Source organism: Poecile atricapillus, chromosome 1 (assembly GCF_030490865.1).
Source record: "Poecile atricapillus isolate bPoeAtr1 chromosome 1, bPoeAtr1.hap1, whole genome shotgun sequence".
Taxonomy (NCBI): Eukaryota; Metazoa; Chordata; class Aves; order Passeriformes; family Paridae; genus Poecile; species Poecile atricapillus.
The window spans coordinates 151,920,578-151,936,347 of NC_081249.1; the positions used below are offsets into that span (position 1 = coordinate 151,920,578).

General features: G+C 34.0%; 1 protein-coding gene across 4 annotated transcripts in view; it reads left to right on the forward strand.

The window, feature by feature from the left end:
* Positions 1-15,770, forward strand: part of DPH6 (diphthamine biosynthesis 6) — a 195,303-nt gene that overhangs the window by 154,268 nt on the left and 25,265 nt on the right. The window lies entirely within an intron of this gene.

A 15,770-nucleotide genomic window follows, 5' to 3' on the forward strand; every position in this document is an offset into this window, starting at 1 on the left:
GGTAGGGGCTGAACTCTTCACCCAAGTAGCAAGACAGAACAAGAGGAAAGAGCCTCAAATTGCACCCAGGGAGACTGAGTTTGAATATTAGGAATAATTTCTTCACCAAAAGGATTATCAAGCATTGGAACAGGCTGCCTAGGGAGGTGGTGGAGTCACCACCCCTGGAGGTATTTGAAGGATGTGTAGTAGACTTGATGCTTAGGGACATGGTTTAATGGTAGACCTGGCAGTGTTAGATTTACAGCTGGACTCAATGATGTTGGAAACCTTTTACAACCCAAATAATTCTACAGTTCTAATTAAGATGCATTCATTATTTTTCTGATTACTTTTGTCCTAATCTTACATCTGATTTTGAGTAGGAGGTTGCATTGTATGATCTTGCTCTAATCTGAATTATCCTGTGATTCCATGCAAGAGAAATACAGCCACCTTAAAATTCAGTGTAGGGAGAATGAATCTTCGACTTAAATGTGTTTGAACAGTTGTGTATTTGGTAGCCTTTTTTTGTCACAGTCTAGAATCATGTTCAAATAATCAATTTCTGTCTTCTAGCAGGAGCTCTTCTGAAAATAAATAAGAAATATTAATGTTTTAAAATAAGGCATCGTATCCTCTGGAATAGAGATTGTCCAGTTTTGAACATAGGCTGATTTCTAACTTACTTAAATAGAACTTGCTATCCAAACAAATTTGTTGGGTTTTCCCCCAATGTTTATTTTTCTAGAATCTCAAGTAAAGAGAACACAGAGCAATAAGTGTAGTATTACAACTGCAATTTATTTCTTATCTTGTAGATCTGCATTTTGGGCTATGCTCTATTTGGGACAACTAACATTATCCAAGAGCACAAGAGCTTATTTTATCTGTCAGACCTACAAAACTGGTAGACCATACTTGTATTGAAATCAGTAAGAACTTTATTATCAAGAAGAAACAAAATCAGATCCTTAGTCTATATTTATCTCAAACATGCATGCACTTTAAAAATCCTTGCAGACCACAACTGATCCATATTAATTAGCTGACATAAATGTTAGCCCTCAAATATTCTACTGTCCTATTTTTTTTTCTTAACCTGCAGCAGTTTTTGAAGAAAATTCGACTTGACATTGTTTAATAGATTTAAAGTACAGGAATTGAAAGCTATAAAAATGTGGCATAGAATAAGCATATTTAATCCAGGAAGCAAGGAATGAACATATAGTCTGACAGAATGTTGTTGTTTTTACTACATCTTGTTTAAGAGCTAAAAAGAAACCTGATAAAACATGTTTCTGGCATGGGATTAACATTACTGTTTCGCCTGCTTTCTTTCTGATATTTCTCAGGCCGTAGAATAATTACTTCCAAACAAATTTCATTTGCTTTATAAAATATATTTCTCAGTATAATGTATTAATTGCATGCATAAAAATTGGGTTCAGTTCAATTCACTTTATACTATCAATAGCATAGACATAGAAAGATTTGTGTGATTGTCATATATTCATTCTTGTTGTGTTCAGATCTCTACACTGTCATAATAATTCCTGTCATTATACCAATTTTATCATTATCCCCACTGGTAAGAAATACATGCTTGCAAATCTGTAGAATATATAGAATACATTAAATTTACAAGGAGCACTAATTCACTGATGAAGAATTTTAAAATAAATTTTTTCTTCTTAGGAAATATTTCTAGAAAGTTCATGCAATGGAAGAATAAGTGTAATATATATTCAAAAATAATTTCTCAAAATAAAATGGCTGTTGTTGAAGTGTGTCTGCTGATAGCTTCTATCTGATAGAAGACTATTTATATAGATATATTAGTATATCTAATGTATATAATATATACACACCCACACACTTTTTCTGGTTCAAAATCAGAAGTCTAATTATTAATGTATTGTTAAGACACAGGACACATTCAAATGTACTGGTAATACATGTTCTTGGAGCTTTGTAAGACATGCAGTCTCCAGTGAAGCATCATCAGCTTCCAAAATGATGCAGCATATTAGTGAGTGATGTCTTGACTGTCTTTTGCACTAGTAGCATAATTTTGCTTCTCTACATTTAAAATATACTCACACATACATATTAACTCTCAGTTAAAAAAGTGTTGTATGAGGTGTCCAATTTGTTTCCATTAATTCCAGTATCCCATTGACAGTGTCCATAAGCAAGATGACATAGTCTGTGTTTTACCTTCTCTGTTATTATTGGCAGTCTTTAATTTTGACAGGCTGGACTACTGACACTGTATGTGTCCTTTAGTGTGTTTCCCAGTTTTAATATGCCAGAGATAGTATCAGGTCTTTCTTTTGATCCCAAGATACTTTAACCTTTCTATAGGACCATATCAAGGTGTTAGAGATTGTTAAATTCTGATAACAATTGCTCCATCCCTTTTCCCATCCAGCTTCTTCAGGTTATTCCTGTTCCTTCAATAGCTCCTCCCAGTTTATTCCTGTTTTCCTCTTGAGCCAGTCCTGCTCTAGAACGCATGTATCTGAATGGAGCAGATCCCAAGAGGGAACCGTACTGGTTTCCACAGTGGCAGTGTCTTGTCAGCTCTGAGCATGGCCAAAACTTGCTCATACCTTTCTCTGTAGACTTGTCCTAAGATATTTTGTGTATTTAGATGTCTCAGTGGTGATTTCTACTGCCTCCAAAAGTTACTTTCTGTTGCGGAGTAGGTCTAGGTGGGTAACAGAATTTACTATGCTACTGCCTTTCAAACACAGAATACCATTTCACTGGGACAGAGGATAAATCAGAAAAGTACTGATCTTCATTTGTAAATCTGCAGGCCTAATATGCAGGCTTTTAAAAAATTTGGTTTCCTGGATGTAGCTGCCAGAAAGCAAATTGAGAGACCAGTTTTTCAATTGCCATTTATTAATTCACCTCAGGTAGTAGAGGTTGCTAACCATCTGCATGAGGATCCATTAGTGGCATGTTTGATCTCTGACTTGTGTTAATCCCGCAAGTAGATCTGTCCTTTTGGGTTTTCTGGTAGAAATGTATCTACCAGAAGATACATTTTCTGCTAAAGAAAAATAATATTAATAATGTAGCAGGGAATAATAGACACTTGTCTTCAAATATTTTTAATGTGAAACACATAAGACGTGTATCTGTACTAGAAAAGGATAGAAATTACGATACACAGAAATCAAGAAAGATGGTTAAGGAGATGGTTGTTCCAGGTTAGTGGATTTCAGAAGGACTTCCATCATGTCATAAGATTAGTGGTCTTGCATAACTCTTGAATTGAAATGTATTGTCTCCTCTAGCAAAAGCACAGAAAAGGAATAAAGGTAGCATTTTTCTGATTAGAACTTAAAATCATTGAAGTGCAAGGAGAAAATACTGCCACAGGCCTTCTCAAATGAGCCTCTGATTAGATAATACAGGGGGTTTTGGTATAAAGAAGTTGTCATTTATTTAAAATTGTCCAAATAAATATTGGAAATATTTTGTTACCTGACACAGTAAGATGAGAACCAGGAATATATCTACTCGTCATATTGTAACAGGTTATTGGAAATTATTACAGCCGGTGTTACGGATGTCAAAAGAAGCTAAAGGTTTGTAATGCAAATTGGAGACAGATAGCTTTCTGTCATCCTAAGACCAGATGTGAAGTTTTATTGAACAAAGTGTAGTACTGATGGTGAACTTCTCAGAGGCAATCCCTCATAACATGCGAGAGCATTATGGGCGCCGTGCTGAGACCACAGAATGTATTAGAAGTAGGAGGATTAGATTAAGCTGACATATATACTTAGTAAGATGCTGTTAAGCCTTTAGAAGTCTTTAACATAAATTTGACTATTTCTTTCTTATTCTCATTCAAATATGTATTAATATAAACGTGTCAGGATGATTTGCTATACCATACAGTTGACTAGATAATACTTCCGTATAGGAATGATGAATGTTTATAAGTCATCACATTATGATTTAACAAGCCTTGTTCACAAGATGTATGAAAAATATTTTTGAATATTTGTTTGGGAATAGAGAAGGTCCTGCATTCATCAGACACCATATTACACAATTCCTTTTTAATACAAAATTAAAAATGGACTGGGAATATAAAAAGGCAAAGCAAAACAGGACTAGACTATCTCATAGGAACCTTAAAATGAATATATAATTAGTTTTTAAAGTGGCTCTGCTCTGTAAATGTGTAGGTCTAAAAAGCCCTTAATACTTGGAGGTTTTTCAAGTTTCAATGACACTATATATGTTTTTTCAAAAAATCTAATATGGGGTAAGTATAATTCAGCTCAACTGTAAAAAATCTTACTTGTAATGGGACTTTTTCTTCTGTTGTAAGAGAAACCCTGGTAGTTAGGTACTCATTTAGAGTTCTTGCAATGACAGAGTAACATCCTGACAAATGTACAGCATGCAGCTTTGAAACTAAAGATTTTCCATCTGGTAAGATTTAAAGTATTCTATTTGATAAAACATGGCATTATCAACACATTTTCCAGATGTTTTCCAAAACACAGTTTACAGTACAGAGAGAATGCATTATGTATTGTAAATCTGAGAGAGGAGGAAGAGGACCAATTGAAGATACCAAGATGCATTTTTACAATAATGAGTGTCTGTGTTCATTGAAGTTTAATATTTTTGGTTACCAATGTACTTTCAATTTGCACTGGAAATTTATTTCAGCTTAACTTTCTTGATGGATATGCCATTATACAATGGGAAAAAATTCCCCATGGGAACAGCTGGAATCTCAACCTTCACTCATTTGTATGTAGGTCTAGGCATTCTCATGAGTAATTGATGTTTACTCAGCAGTTGTGGAGAACTACTCACATGAGTAGAAACTAAACAGTCATTAAGAACTCTATTGAGTAACAATGAAGCAGGTTAACAAATCCTTTTAAAATCAAATTACAGTCACTAGCTCAAGCTTTGCAGGCACTAACTAAAATGAAGCATTTATTGGGACTAATATATATAATTTGGCAGAACAAAAATATTTCTAAATGTCATGATACCATCTGAAATAGACAGTAAAACTTAAACTTGGTTTTCTACTAAATTCTATTAACTTATTCTCAGTTTAAAAAGTGAGAAGAATTGTGAACCAGAAAGGGGAAAATTTAAATTTTCATTTCTTGAGTTTCCTGTTAAGAAAATATAATTGCCAGGTATAATTTTTCAAGCAGAAAAAAACAGAAAAAATAAAAAAAAAAGTTATATTAGTACTTTGGGAACTTAATCAGCTTATAATATACAGAAGCAGTTAGAAAATAGTGATTCATGAGTATGTTTGAAATGATGTGTTTGAAATTACATTTTAAAAGTATAAAAGTAACTAAAATTGGTCTTGAGCCACAGAGGTGGCTGTCTTGCTATTACTACCCAAACTATCCAGTCCAGAGAACTTATTTATTAAATAGCTGCTAAAATGCTGAAATCTTAAACTTTTTCTATTTTTTTCAATGTTGTGCTGGTGTTGTAGATGCTGCATGTCAATTGTATTTGTAGCAGAATATCTCGTATGAAACTATGGGAAAGGATTTTTTTTGTTTGCTGTCCAAGACATGGGGAGTTGTTTTAATAGTAATGTTGTCTCTCTGACTGAATTTCGATAGGGAAGTGATTTATGCCTATGAGGCAGCTTAAAGTATATTAGATCCTGCTTAAGGCCTTCTGTCCTTTAGGATAGGAAATTTATTTTTTAAGTGCACAGATAGTAGATTGAGAAGAATTCAGCCCCTCAATGCCAAGGCCAGGGACCAGAGCCAGAACTTGCTCTTGTTCAGAGTAGACTACTTGTGATTTCTAAAGGTTATGAATTGCACAGTTGTATAAACTGTGTATAAACATAAAAAAGCTTTAAATGGAAATAAATTCTTTAACTCTTTGACCCAAGACTGATTTAAAATATACCACTTATATCCTTGATACAGAACACTAGCAATATATTGGTAGGGTTGTTTTAAAGATAAGGTGTACAACTTCATGTGTCTTTCAGAATTTCTGCCACTAAAATCTAAGATACATTTATGTGTTACTCTATCCATCTACTTTTTCACATTCCTTTGAAGTGCTCCTGACTCATTTGACTGGAGTTCAGTATCTTTTCTAAAATAATTTATTCACGAAAGAAATTATTTGTATAGACTTTAATTTTCCTGTTGGAGATTTGCATTTTTCCTACAGCTGACCTGTAAGACAGAATGGACCTGTCAGAAAACAGACCTTTTGTTGGAAAAGTTGTAGGTTATAAGGGAGAATTTCCAAAATGATCTAACATGTCGAAAACAGATTTGCTTTCCTCACAAATTCAGTTTGGAAGGTGCCAGACACCAATGAAAAAGGCAGTGGCTTTGCTGCTTAATGGTAGTTCATATGTTAACTCAATAAAGATTGGAATTTGTTGAATTTATTACGCAGCATGGTATACAATCAAAATCTTAAGAGAATAGATGTAAAGAAACTTACGGAATGAGAACTCAGTCTATTCTGTAATGAGAAGGGGTAATTTGATAATTAGCTCTGCAAGGAATCAGAACAAATTAATACCCTTCTAGAAAAATGGTATCTTCTAGACATGTCTAAGTGTACATGGTCTGTCCATAATGCATAAATGTCTGTAAAACTGGATAAAACTGCATAAAATGCATAAAGTACAAACACCTTACTACAACAACAAAATTAATTTTGAGAAACTTTGTTAAGTGCTTTGTTGACAAAGAACTGCTATAAAAGCATGACATCAGCCATGCAACCATTGCCAAATTTGTATTGCCTGGTTTACTAGGTGAGGAATCTATAACGTGTCTAGCTATCCAGAAACCATTTGTAACAAACTCACTTTTTAAGGACACATCACAGATTACAGATTACAGTTTACAATTACATAGCAAGTTTTTCTCTGAGACTCAACATGCCAACATTTTCATACCAATTCTATGATTCTGAACCTATAAACATTTAAAGAACTTTGATTTCTAAAGAACTTTTCATCATTTGTGTAGATCCATCTGTGTTACTTTTTATTTACAAGTGAAGAACAAAAAACTATGATGGTGTTTGGACATCTGACATAGGAAGTCCACTAAGCTTAAAACAAATGTAGGCTGAAAATGAACTGGGCATAATACCATAGCTGCATCCCTTGTTATAATTTATTCTAGATATTTATTTAGGACCATTTATTGAAACAGAATACTGCAGTAGATAGACCTTTAGCATGACTAGCTTGTCTTCTGTATTTCTTCTTCCTTAGGACCAAAATACTTGCTCTTCATCTAGCAAACCTAAAAAATAGATCTATGAAAGAAAATACTGAATTTTGCAAGGAAGAACTGTGTACAGTTACATTTCCAACCAGTTGGCTGGCTGACCTTTGTCAGTCATTCTGTCACATAACCTCTGCACTGAGAAGTATCACAACTGCTCAGAGCAGTAATTTGTATAACTCTTTGAAAGAAAAGGGAAGGTGAGGTGTCAGAAATAGTACTGATTGCCAAAACCATCCATAAATCTTATTTGAAAGTCTTCTACTTCCTCTACAGTGTCTCCTCTAGTTCTCCCTTCTCCAGTATCTCAAAGTTAATTTATTTCTGTAAGATCTTGCCTTTTGTCAACTGTGGACACCACTGGTGGTGCCTATCAGGTTCTGTCAGATGCCTGACTGTCATAAGTCAAGCTGGGCTTTCTTTGTTGGAACTTTTCCTTGAGACAAGTAGCTGCTGAAAATCTAACTTCTAAGAGTTCTAATAAGTATAGCAGTTAAATGGGTAGTGCCTAAAGTTCTTTTGTAAAGTGTCCCAGTGTTAACCCTGTTGAAATCCTATGTTCTGCAAGCAATAGCATGTGATATCTTCTCTTCTTTCTCCAGATATATCTGTTCAATATATCTGGTATCAAATGCAGCTGTCAGGAGTCTGTCAACAATGCATCTGAGCAGTCTCTGAGGTTATTCAAAAAGTTCGGCCATTTGTTTGGAGACAGACATGATTTTTTTGTTATCTAATGACATGGAATAATTGTTTACAAAGTTGTGAAGCTAAAAAAGAAATTGAAATAATATTCTGAGTAAAACCTTAAATGCAGGCAGAAACTTAACAGTATGAGACAATGGTGCTGCAGGCAGAGCTTCATTTAGTAGCCTGGATATTGGTGTTTGTCCATTTGGGTAATGGAAGCCAAAGAAGCTACTTTCTTGAAGTCCAGAGACAGCATGGACACAAGGATTATTTATTGATCAGAGTGAAAAATGATGAGACACCTTTGTACTCCATTGTCCAGTTGTTTCCCCTGCCCTTGGCCCTTCTCCATAGTCTGACATGTTTCTTTTCAACAGAGAGGCGGCCTGAAGACAGAAGGCAGAGTAAGGAAACAAGGCCTGTTTGTACTCCAAAGGGATGGTTAGAGCAAAAAAGTCTCCTATGTGTACTGCCTCTGGTGCATACTCAAAGTTGGACTGTGCAGCCAAACTTAGCGTCCTCAATACTCGGCTTACTGGTTTCATTATTATTACTCAATAGCACACCTACTCTTGGATTTTTTTTATGCAAACTAAAAGATACATATGCTTTCTTGCTCATGTTTTGTTTCTTGGTTTGGTTGGTTGGGTTTTTTTCAAGGCTGCTAAAATGTGGATCTTGATTTTTAATATTTTTTATTATTATTATTATTATTATTATTATTATTATTATTATTACTATTACTATTATTATTATTGTTATATTGCAGTCTTTTAAATTCTGGAAAAAAGTTGTGATGGAAAAATGGTCTGAAGGATACCACTTCATAGTTATTGTCTAAATTTTAAAATGTCTCAAATCAGATTTATGTTGAAGATATTTTCAGCATGCATTTGTAAAGGACAGTTTCTTTGTTTTTAAAAATCCTCTCAAAGTTATACTCTGAGGTATAAGCAAATATATAAAAACTATGCTTAGAATCCATAAAAATACTGTAATTTTGTTCAATCACTTTACTGCCTGCAAATTGGGCTTGGGGCTTCATTTGACTTCTCTGGTATCATGGTTCCATTTAAGCTTGTAAAAGTGGAGAGGTTGTTTTCTTGTTTTTGCCATCTTCACCATAATTTATAATCCAAGAACACAGCTGTAACTAACCATCAAAAGAAAGTATTTTGCCATTGTCACATCTCATGCAATTAGACTTTGCATAATAGATGTAGTTGTGCTCCCAATAGCCTATTCTTTCTTAAATTTCTGATAAATTTAGGTTTAAAATGGCATAAAGTTATTATGTATTAGTGAGTCATTTCCATCCTTATTAAAACAAGAAATGAAAAATCTGCATTGTTTTAAACTTGCTTTGGACTTTGCTCAGCCTTTACAAGTAATGCATCATATCAGCTGGGTTAAAATCCACTTAGTAGCTCTGATTCATTGACACTGAAAGCACATTTATAATACAGTCCCTTTAATCATGTCTCTTCTACCTGCACTGTTAAGATTGAAGTATCAGCATTGGGAAGCGGTAATTTTTTCTATTGTGGCAAACTAGTACGTTTCTTCTCTTTCTAAATTACTTCTGACTGGCAAGAGTGTAGCCAGCAGACAGAGGGCTGTCAGCTGGCATACCTGAAATACTAAGATAGGATAATCACAGAAGGAGATCACCAAGCTGGAGAAAGTCCAAAGAAGAGCTGCTAAAGTAAAAGGTCATGTGAGTGGCACATAGAACAGAGGAAAAGGGACTGAAGGAACTGGCTTAGTTCCACCTAGGGAAGAAGGTTCCACCTATGGAGGAAGCAAATTTCAGTCTTCCCTTACCTTAATAGGTATTGCAGAGGAGAGGACTTTTTCACAGACACTACACCAGTATAAGGAGCAACAGTTATGAGTTGCAGCAGGAGATATCCCAGTTGGACACAAGCACTGAAATTTTCTCCACAAGAGTGGAACTCACAGGGTGTGACAGTTCTACCTTGGAGATCCTGAAAACCTGACAGAACAATATCCTTAGAAAACTGGTCAAATGTCTAAAGTTACTCTTGCTCTGATCATCAGGGAGATCGGGCTATATCATTTTCAGAGAACTTTACACCCCAAAGTTAGTCTGTGATTCTCAAAATTATTCTATGACTATATATTATTATTAAATTACAATGAATTGGCCAAAAATAGTGGCATTTAACTGCAGATTCCAAAAGAAAAAAACTTGTTTCTTTCTGCCTGTCATTAATACCCCACACTCTTACAAATGATTGCTCCCACTACCTAGTTGAATAATAATTACTAAAACCAACAAGCAGGTTTTTCCTATCGAAGCATATCTTTTAAGGAGAAATGTTTCTTTAGAAATGTCTGGACTCTGGTTTTGGTGGGGGTTCTTTTTGACTCATTTCTCTATGGTCTGCACATTTGTGCTTTCTTTTTTCCATCTCTTTAACAGAACTTGCACAAGTTCAGAATTAGAATTGTTATTGGGCTGTTATATAGCTAGAGTATTTCTTATGAGAGTCTAAAGCCGGTGTGCTTCCAGAGTCTAATTAATTTGATAATGATTGAGATATCTGAGTATGAGGAATCCTGTTATGAACTTCAATTTTACATCATCAGTAATGTCATATCTTCTACAGGAAGAAACTTTGGTTTCCTCATTTAAGCATATTGGTTGTATCATTTGATATGAGGGCTAGATACTAATTTGACTGGAGTTTAGTAGGTTTTCTAAAATAATTTTAAAATAATCTGCAGGATAAAATTTTTAAACTATTTATCTTTAAATTTTATCAATTTAAAGATAAATTTTAAACTGAGAACTTCAAAACTTTGGTCAAAACATTTGCTTATTAGGACAAAAAGACTTCAGGAATTTTGAAAATCAAAGTTTATTCTCTTCGCCTAATACTAATATTGCTGGAAGAAAAAAAAAAGTATTTTGAAGCTGTTGTTTCTGACATTTACAGAGTCCTGGCTTGTTTAAATCATTCTGCCAGGAATGTAAGAGTTACGATTCCAGATAATTGGGTGAAATTAGGTGTAAGAAAAATAAGAGTATCTCACCTGTTTTATTCTTAAATATATCACAGCTATATCACATCCATTTACTGATGCTATGGATGTATATTTGTTTGAGATGTACAAACAAGTTCCTGTTTGTGACACAGAAGAATTGACTTTGTAACTTCACACAGGATAGCAGAATTATAGGGATTTATTTTCATGAAGTTCCTGGCCTAAGTTGCAGATGCTTAGCACCTCTCAAAATGAGCTTCTCTTTAGAGACAGTGCAATAGTGAGAACAGTTCAGTAGAGCTCTGAAGAAGAATAGTTTATTGAAGTGAATGTCTTGCTCCAGAAAGGAGACTGAGATCAAATCTCTTTTGAGATTGCTCTTCTAATGGCCATAACTTCATCATTTTAAAATAGTCCAGAGATATTGACATTTCCAAGATTTTATGAAAAGAACAAATAGAAGCCAGTCTAAGGCATTTTCTACAGTTATATATATGAAGATAAATATATTTTAATTTAAATTTAGCTGATTACTCCTTTTTTTTTTTTTTTTCTGTGCATTAACTACATAGAATGTGCTTTGAATTCTTTTGTATTATATCATGTAACATAACTTACCTGCTGTGAGTTAATCAAGTATTTGGGTCACCCAAACTATAATAGGAACAGAAATAATAAGGATTTCTATCTTTAGATGAGGCTTTTTAAATTTTCATTTTCATATTATTTTCTGTTCTTATGATTGTTTTTATCTGTGATAGCATGCAAAGCACCTAGACTTTTGATCCTTTAAAAATATGGAAACAGAAACTTCAGCTGTTTAACAGTGCTTTCATTAAAAGCATTGCTTGTCATTTTGGCTTGTTTCAGAGTACTTTATGCAGGAGTTTGGCAAACTTGTAAAGCATGTTAAAATTTCATTTTGATAGGAACTATGCTGCATAATACTTCTTTGACACAGAAATTAATGCTTATTCTGTAATAAGTTTAGCATAGGATGCATCTCAGAAAATGTCTTTGGCAAGTATGGATTGAAAGGAACACTTTGGCATCAGGCTTAAAATATTCTTTTGCTTTTTTTCATGGGTTTTGCATTTCACTGTTTGTGGATATGCTGCAGAGAGGCTAAAAAGCTTTTCAGGAGTTCTCATCACTTAAAGCATACTCATTCACAGTCAATTATAATAACAAAACTTTATAAGTTCCATGGCGCATTCATGTCATACTATAATAGATCTGCTCCAAGAGATGGTATATTTTTAGCTCTGAGCTGGCTAGGAACCTCAATTGATTATTTTAATCATTGTGAGCCGCATTTCAAAAATATCCAGTCATGCCTCCCACATTATCTTTTAGGAGAAAAAACAAACAGTACACTTTTTGCAAGACACTAAGACTTACATATGATTGCTCAATCATGGAAGATTGGTTTCTTATTCTGGCACACAAAGGAAACCTGTCCAAGAGCTGATGGAAAAGCATCACACAGCAGCCAGAAGAAGCCATGGAATTAGAGGCAAGACCTTGGCCCATTTATACCAGAATAATTCTAGGGAGAGACTGCAGTTTCTAGTTCATCCAAAGGATGGTCCCTGTTCTGATATGTAATTTTTCAAGACAGATTAAACAAGCTCAATCTTGTTTTCAGAATCTGAGCTATTAAAATCAAGTCAAATGTCATTAGCTAATGTTCTTTCGGGTTTTAGGTGGCATGAAATCCAAACCTATTGAAATTAACAGAAATTATGTCACTGACATCACTGGGAAAAAACTCAAGCACAGCTGACCCAGTTCAAAGGCACAGTTTAATGCTTCATTTTCAATAGAAAAATAGAAGATGTGAGGCTTCATCTTGAAGTACTCCACTTGCTTGCTTGATCTTTTATGCTCTTCCATTTTGGTCTCCTGGTTTTGTCCTTCCTTTTAACTTCCATTGATCCCTTATTATGAAGTACATAAATCATGTCTCTGCCTTGAGTCATGAAATACAAGAGTAAAACTTGAAGGCAGGCACAGTTAGCCAAAAATCAAGAGGCAGCAGTCTATAGTTTCTTGATCCATAAAAAGGAGATGTGACTGACACAAACCAGAGTAAAGCAAGCAGCATTATAAAGCCAAAACTTCTGTTCTAAAAATGTATTATTCTTTGCTGAAAATACGGTTGGTAGCCAGAAGTAGTAAGTAAAAACATATGTACAGAAATTCACAGCTTGGATTCTACTGGGTGTTATTTATTAAATCAGGAGCCACTAATATGTTTCTTTGTCCCCACTGCAGAAAGAAAACAGGGGCAATGAAACAAAAGAAACTTGATAAACCACACGTAGTCCACACAGGGCATGGGCGATGCAACACATCCACCCTGTTGGTTGTTGTCAATATTTGAAAAAATAACAGGTTTTGTATTAAAAAAATGAATAGAGAGATTGGAAATCAGAAGAGTTCTTTTTAGGTTCCTGATACTGTGAAGTACTGATGTGTCCTCTGAGAGGTACTGAGTGCTGTTTAGTGCCATTGGAATCTTCATGGAGACAGCTGGCCTCCATTTAGGGTAGAGATAGAGTCAATGGTCAGAGCAGCACAGCTTTGATTCAGAAGAGAATCTCAACTTTGTATTGGTATCAGGATTCCTAAGCAAACTGGAACTTTCTTCTAAAGCATTATTCAAGTCAGTGAGTATGATGGACCAGAGCTTCCAAAGTCAATTTTTGACAAAGTCAAAAATTTGGGTTTGATTTGTTGAGACATTACAAAAACAGTATCACACCTCATTATACAACACAGTTACTTCATTTTTAATTTGTAATAATGAGCTTTTTTTTCAGTTATAGAGAATGCCTCAGTGCCATATGCAATGCTCACTGTCATTGACTGAGTAGGCTTAGTTCGTTGTCCCCTCTGTCACTGACCTTTAGCAGTTTGTCCATGACTTCAGTACATCTTTGTGCAAGATCAAGAGATTCCATAAACAACTTGTGGCCTCCTAACTAGATTATGTTTAAGCACCAAGAACATTTCATGAATTCAAGTGATCTTTCATTTATTCATGTTTTAAGGATGGTGTTCTGTCTTTCCATTTATAAAAGCAGTCCTACCCTGGGCTTGGTGTATATTTATTCAGGGCTTTGTCCTGCACAGAATACCCTTCTTTCATGTTGATTCCTTGCTATCATAACACACATTTTAAAATTTAGCAAAATAGGAAAGAGGAAAGAAATTAAATACTTTCTTCTGGGTTCTTGTTGATGCATCAACTTTTAGTTTGAAAATATGAAGTAGCCTCTGTCCATTGACTTCATAGTACACAAATTTGACCCACAGCAGTGATAACTTAGCTTTTTACTGCGTATAAAATCAACTGAGAAATACTATTATTACTTGTACAGTTCCTACACTAAACCACATGTTATCAATAAAGAACAGCAAGATGGTATGATTAGAAATACTTAGCTTTAGGTACCGCAAAACACTCGAAATTAATGTGGTTTGTAATGTAAACCCAAATGATTTCTCTAGGACACAAAAGAGCCATGAATTATTATTGCATACTTTTCAGAAAGCCTTTCAGAATAAAAAAAGGAAATTGAACACTTAAGAAAGTATTTGGGAGCTGTAGGAAATACCATTATCCTTTATTAGATTACACTGGCATCAACAGGGAAAAAGCTTTAAATGAACAGGCAAGCAACAACAGTAACATGTATAGCATTATAAATTCCTTATGTGTGTGTGCATGTGCCATGTAAATTGACAAATTTGAAATCGTATTTATTTTTAAGATATATAAATTAATGTGTTATAGAAAATTGCACTAGTAAATGTGGCACCAGTTCAATACATATGCACATACCTAACCTACTCATATAAATGTTTATCTGCTTTTCTGAACTGCAGCTTATTTTAAATTATCTTGATAAAGGTGGTGCCATAAAAGGACTGGGAAACAATAAAAATCCTTTAATGAATTTTATCAGGCCTGAAGAACTAAGTATTAAATAATCAGAGGACTGCAATAACTACATTAAATCAGAAGTGAGGATCAAGAAATAAAATTAAATTTAAAAATTTTTCATTGTCCACACAAATACAATTTATATATAGAAATATATATATAATCTATATGTAATTTACATATAATTTATATAGAAATATATTCCATGCAATTAAAGTATTTTGGGTAATTAGTTATTATCAAAATGATCAGCTTTCATGTCACAGTAATATGCATAAAATATTCTTCTATTCTTGTTTAGAAATATGGGGGGGGGGGGGGGAGGTGGATTTCTGTGCTGCTTATGTCTCTCTAATACATTTTTTTTAAACTTAGTGAATGCTGACATTCAGTTACCTGGATTGATGCAGAGATAAGAGTATGCTTCTAGGTTGATAAGAGTAGATGCTTGGGAGAAACTTGATTTAGACTGTACCATTTTCTTCCTTTCAAGAACCTAAGATAACTTATGACAAATTCTTCTTCACTGTCAGTAATCCAGTATTTTTAATACACAACTTCTCATCTACATTTAGGTTCATTGTGACACTACAGTAAAATAACAGTTACATTACTAAAATTTAAAACTTTAAGATATGGCTATTACAAAAGCTTAAATATTATTTAAAGCACTTTATTTGTAATTACTGATAGAAATTAATTTTTAATAACTACTGGAAAAAATATGTGAAGACAGTTATTTTTAAAGATACCAAAATGATTATAATATTCCATGTTGTTATCATTATATGAGTCACTTTGATTTATCCCAGCTTGGAATATTAGACTAGACATGAAGGGGT